The sequence below is a fragment of the Crocuta crocuta genome, unplaced genomic scaffold, assembly GCF_008692635.1.
Source record: "Crocuta crocuta isolate KB4526 unplaced genomic scaffold, BGI_CrCroc_1.0 scaffold581, whole genome shotgun sequence".
In the NCBI taxonomy this organism is placed as follows: domain Eukaryota; kingdom Metazoa; phylum Chordata; class Mammalia; order Carnivora; family Hyaenidae; genus Crocuta; species Crocuta crocuta.
Genome location: NW_027528635.1, coordinates 491,517 through 497,631, shown reverse-complemented (window position 1 = coordinate 497,631; position 6,115 = coordinate 491,517). Strand labels below are relative to the sequence as shown.

Genomic DNA, 6,115 nt, shown 5'->3' with positions numbered 1-6,115 from the left:
GGTGCCTCTGTCTCTCACAAATGAATAAACATTAAAGTTTCAGGTTTTAAGCCCTGCTGTTTTTAAGAACTCATGAAATTAGTCCTCTCTGATTTTCAAAGCAAAGTGTGAGGGGGATTCATCTTCCCGATGCAGGTTCCTTTGCCTGGGGTGCTTGGTATGAGGGGCTGTGTCTGTACCCTCTCTGCGCCCATGCCATCCCTCCCTCTTGTGGCCAGTCCCATGGGTCCGTGTAGCTTCTGAGGGCACCTCTGCCCTTCCTACCCCCTTCGATGAGGCCTCTTCTCTGTATTTAGCTGTGGCGACTCTGCTCTGCCAGTGTTTGGATCATTGTCTGGGTTATTTACACGGGGGACGGTGTTATCTTGTATCCATGGGAGGAAGTGAGTTCTGTAGTATCTTCCCACTCAGCCATCTTCCCCAGAAGTCCACGTCCCCATGGTCTTTCTATATATCTCGGGGTGTGTGGTATTTCTAAGTGAGTCACAGCCAATCAGAATGACTAACATGACACAGTGTTAAGACAAAGAGGGAAAACATTCTGTAATGTCTTCTTCTGACAGTTCATCGAGAGCAGTGGCCCCTGTGTGAAGCATGTTGAAGCGGAGAATGGTGTTCAGAGGACTCAGTCCATATGTCAGCCCTCCCGTTATTAGGATGTTTGACTTAATGCAGACCACTGAGCATCTGGCAGCTGTAGATAACTTACCTGTAAAAAGTAGGTTTGGGAATAGTTCTCTCCACTCAGAAGTTGCATCAGTTAAACTAGTGAAACTAAAATCTGATATTGGCAAAATTGTGTGGAAATAGGTATATATTATTGATGACGTTAAAACTGACCCATTTGGGGGCCCCTGGGTGGCTCCGTTGGTTGAGTGTTCGACTCCAGCTCAGGCCGTGATCTCCCGATTCGTGAGTTTGAGCCCCACATTGTGCTCTGTGCTGTCAGTGCAGTGCTTGCTTTGGATCCTCTCTTCCCCTCTTTTACTGCCCCTCCTCTACTCGTGCTCTCTCAAAAAAAATTTTTTTTAATTGACCCATTTAGAGCAGTTTGGCAGAACATAATACCAACAGCATTTGGCCTCGTCATTGGATTACTCAAACTTACATTTATGTTAAGAAAACTAATCAAAACTGAGAAAAACTGTCACTAAATACTCTTTTATAATAGTACATTATTTATGTTAACATCCATCCACAGCAAGAACAAAAAAACCCTAAATGCGCAGCTATGGTAGAGTCTTACTCAATGAAATTAGTGTCTCCAATTAGCTAGAACATTATGTGGCTATTCAAAATGGTGACTACGGAGTCCATTTTACTACAGGAGTCAGCAAACGATAGTCAAGTTAAATCAAATCCATCCCACTGCCCATTTTTATAGATAGATTTTCTTAAACCTATTTTATTATTTTCATTTTATTTTATTTTTTAAAAGATTTTTAATTTTGGGGGTGTGTGCCTGGGTGGTTCAGTCGGTTAAAGTGCCCAAATCTTGGTTTCGGCTCAGGTCACGATCTCATGGTTTCATGAGTTCAAGCCCCATAATGGACTCCACACTAACAGTGCAGTGCCTGCTTGGGATTCTCTGTCTCCCTCTCGCTCTGCCCCTCCCCCAATTTGTGCTGTCTCTGTCTTTCTCAAAATAAATGAATAAACTTAAAAGTAAAAAAAAAAGATTTTTAATTAAAAAATTTTTAAATATTTTATTTATTTATTATTTATTTCTGAGAGAGAGAGAGAGAGAGAGAAAGCGAGCAGATGAGGGAGGGGCAGAGAGAAAGGGAGACACAGAATCTGAAACAGGCTCCAGGCTCTGAGCCATCAGCACAGAGTCTGATGTGGGGCTCGTACCCACAGACCACGAGATCATGACCTGAGCTAAAGTTGGACGCTTAATCGACATTGTGTACCTTTACAGAAAGAGTTCGCAAACTCCAGGCTGAGAAGATACTAACATCAGAAGGAAAGTGAAACCTTAATTTGCACATAGAGCGACACTAACTGTAAAGTTTCTTCCGTGTGCACACCGAGTACACATGTCCTGTTACCACATAGGTAAACAGACCCAACATTGACATGGCTGGACTCTAGAGGTGAAATGAAAGGACTTCTTTTTCGAAATCCTTTTGCTGTTCCTGTCTTATTTGTTTTATTTTTAAATTTTATTTATCTATTTATTTAGAGCGAGGAGAGCGGGAGAGGGACAGAGAGAGAGAATCCCAAGCAGGCTCTGCATTGCAGTGCAGAGCCCATCGTGGGGCTGGAACTCATGAACCTGTTTGTGGGTTTGAGTCCTACATTGGGCTCTGGGCTGACAGCTCAGAGTCTGGGGCCTGCTTCGAATTCTGTGTCTCCCTCTCTCTCTGCTCCTCCCCAGCTCGTGCTCTGTCTCTCTCTCTCTCTGCTCTTTCTCTCAAAAATAAATAAACATTAAAAAAAAAATTTTAAAGACAGAGAGTGATGGAACCGATAAAAAAGCAAGACCCATTTATATGGTACCTATGAAAGACCCACTTCAGACCCAAAGACACATGCAGATTGAGTGTGAAGGGATGGAAAAGCATTTATCATGCAAATGGAAATGAAAGGAAAGGCAGGGTAGCAATACTTATACTCGATGAAATAGACTTTAAGAAAAGACTATAACAGGAGACAAAGAAGGACATTATATAAACATAAAGGGGACAATCCAACAAGAAGATTTAACAATTGTAAATTTTATGCACCCAACATGAAAGCGCCTAAATACAAAAGCCCCAATTAAAAACATAAAAGAAGGAATCAATGGTAATACAGTAATAGTAGGGGACTTTCACACCCCACTTATATCAATGTACAGACCACCCAAACAAGAAATCAACAAGGAGACAGTGACTTTGAATGACACATTAGACCAGATGGATTGAACAGATACACTCAGAACATTCCATCCTTAAACAGCAGAATACACATTCTTTTCAAATGCACACAGTACATTATCCAGATTAGATCATATATAAGAACACAGAACAAGTCTCAACAAATTCAAAAAGACAAGGCATTCCATGCATCTTTTCTGACCACAATACTATGAAACTTCTAGTAATCAATCACAGGAACAAATCTGGAAAGAGCCCAAATACATGGAGGTTAAATAATCTGCTACTAAACAATGAATGAGTCAATCAATAAATCAAAGAAGAAATCAAACAATACATGGAGACAAATAAAAATGAAAACACAGTGGTCCGAAATCTTTTTGATCCAGAAAAAGATGTTTGAAGAGGGAAGTATATAGCAACATAGGTCCACCTCAACAAGCAAGAATAATCTCATATAAACAGCCTAACCTATATCCAAAGGAGCTAGAAAAAGAACAAACAAGACCGAAACCAGTAGAAAGAAGGAAATAATAAAGATTAACAAAGAAATAAATGTAATTGAAACTGAAAAATAAATAAAATAAAACAGATCAATAAAACCAGAAGGTGGTTTTGAAAAAGTCAAGAAAACTGATAAACCTTTATTTGGACTCATTGAAAAAAAAAAAGAGAGAGAGAGAGAGAAAAGACTCTAATAAACAAAATCAGCAATGAGAAATGAAAAATAACAACTGACACCACAGAAATACAAAGGATTATAATAGTATGAAAAATTATATACCAATATATTGGACAACTTATAAGAAATGGATACCTTCCCAGAAACATATAACCTCAGNAAAAAAAAAAACCAAAAAAAAAAAAAAAAAAAAAAAAAAAAAAGAGAGAGAGACAGAGAGAACTATAGGCCAATGACTAATGAACGGCGATGCAAAAATCCTCAACAATCTTCAAGAAAACGAATCCAACAAAATATTTAAAAAAATCAATCACCATGATCAACTGGGATTTATTCCTGGGATGCAAGGATGGGTCAATATTTACAAATCATTCAGCACAATACATTCCGTCAACAAGAGACAAGATAAACACTATGGGATTATTTCAATAGATGCAGAAAATGTATTTCACAAAATACAACATTCATGATAAAAAAAACCCTCAACAAAGTAGGTTTAGAGGGAACATACTTCAACATAATAAAGGCCACATATGAAAAACCAACAACTAACATCATACTCAATGGTGAAGAACTGAGAGTTTTACCCCTAATATCAGGAACACGATAAGGATGTCCACTCTCATCACTTTTATTCAATGCATTCCTAGCCACAGAAACCAGACAAGAAGAAAACATAACATGCATCCAAACTGGTAAGGAAGAAGTAAAACTTTCACCGTTTGCAGATTGCATACTATGTAGAGAGAACCCTCAAGACTCCACCAATAAACTACAAGAACTGATAAAGGACTTCAGTATGGTCGCAGTATACAAAATCAATATACAGAAGTCCACTGCACTTCTATACACTCATAATGAAGTAGGAGAAAAGAAATTTTTGCGAAATCCCATTTACAACTACACCAAAAATAATCATATACATAGGAATAAACTTAACCGAGGAAGTAAAAGACCTGTACTCTGAAAACTATAAAATGTTGATCAAAGAAACTGAAGATGACAGAAATAAATGGAAAGACATTCCATGCTCATGGACTGGAAAATATTGTTAAAATATCTATAATACCAAAAGCAATCTACAGATTTAATGCAATCGCTACCAAAACACCAACATCATTTTCCACAGAACTAGAACAAATCCTAAAATTTGCATGGCATCATAAAAGACCTCGAATAGCCAAAGCAATAAAAAAAGAACAAAACTGGAGGCATCACAATTCCAGACTGCAAGATATACTACAAAGCTAATCAAAACGGTAATGATACAGGCACAAAACAGGACACATAGACCAATGGAATGGAATGGAGAGCCCAGAAATAAATCAATGATTACACGGTCAATTAATCTTCAACAAAGAAGAAAAGAATATGCAATGAAAAAAGTCTCCTCAACAAATGGTGTTGGGAAAACTGGACAGCTTCATGCAAAAGAATCAGTCTGGACCACTTTCTTACACCAGATACACAAATAAACTCAAAATATATAAAGGACCTAAATGTGAGACATGAAACCATAAAAATCCTAAAAGAGAGCACAGGCAGTAATTTCTTTGACATTGGCCATGGCAACATTTTTTCTATATAAGTCTCCTGAGACAAGGGAAATAAAAGCAAAAATAAACCATAGGAACGATGTTAAAATAAAAACTTCTGCACAGCAAAGGAAATGATCAACAAAACTAAAATGCAACCTACTGAATGGAAGAAGGTATTTTGAAAAGAGATATCTGATAGAGGGCTGGTATCCAAAATATATAAAGAACTTAAACATCTCAACACACCAAAAAAATGCACAAACAATTCAATTAAAAAATGGACAGAAGACATGAACAGACTTTTCTCCAAAGATACACAGATAGCCAACAGACACATGAAAAGACATTCGACATCACTCATCATCAGAGAAATGCAAATCAAAATCACAATGAGATATTACCCCACAACTGTAAGAATGGCTAAAGTCAGTAACACAAGAAACAAGAAGTGTTGGTAAGGATGTGGAGAAACCCTCTGTTGGTGGGAATGCACACTGGTGCAGGCCCTGTGGAAAACAGTATGGAGGTTCCTCAAAAAATTAAATATAGAATTACATACGATCTAGTAATTCCACTACTGGGTATTTACCTAAAGAACACAAAAACACTAATTCAAAAAGAAATTGCCACTCTGTTTATCGTAGCATTATTTACAATAGCCAAACTATGGAAGCAGCCCAAGTGTCAATTGATAGATGAATGGATAAAGAGGTGGTGTATATACACAATGGAAATATTATTCAGTCATAAAGAAGAATGAAATCTTGCCATTTGTAACAATATGGTTGGATGTAGAGTATATAACGGTAAATGAAATAAGTCAGTCAGAGAAAGACAAATACTGTCTGATTTCACTCATATATGGAATTTTTTTAAGTTTATTTATTTTGAGAGTGACAGTGAGAGAGAGAATCCCAAGAAGAGAGAACCCACCCCTCGCCCTGCATATGAGGCTTGAATTCACAAACCATGAGATCATGACCTGAGCCAAAACCGAGAGTCAGACACTGAACCAACTGAGCCACCCAGGTGGT

General features: G+C 37.7%; 1 protein-coding gene across 2 annotated transcripts in view; it reads right to left on the bottom strand.

Moving 5' to 3' along the window:
* The window catches only part of SLITRK4 (SLIT and NTRK like family member 4), a 694,124-nt gene that overhangs the window by 683,603 nt on the left and 4,406 nt on the right, over positions 1-6,115 (bottom strand). The gene's annotated exons all lie outside the window — the stretch shown is intronic.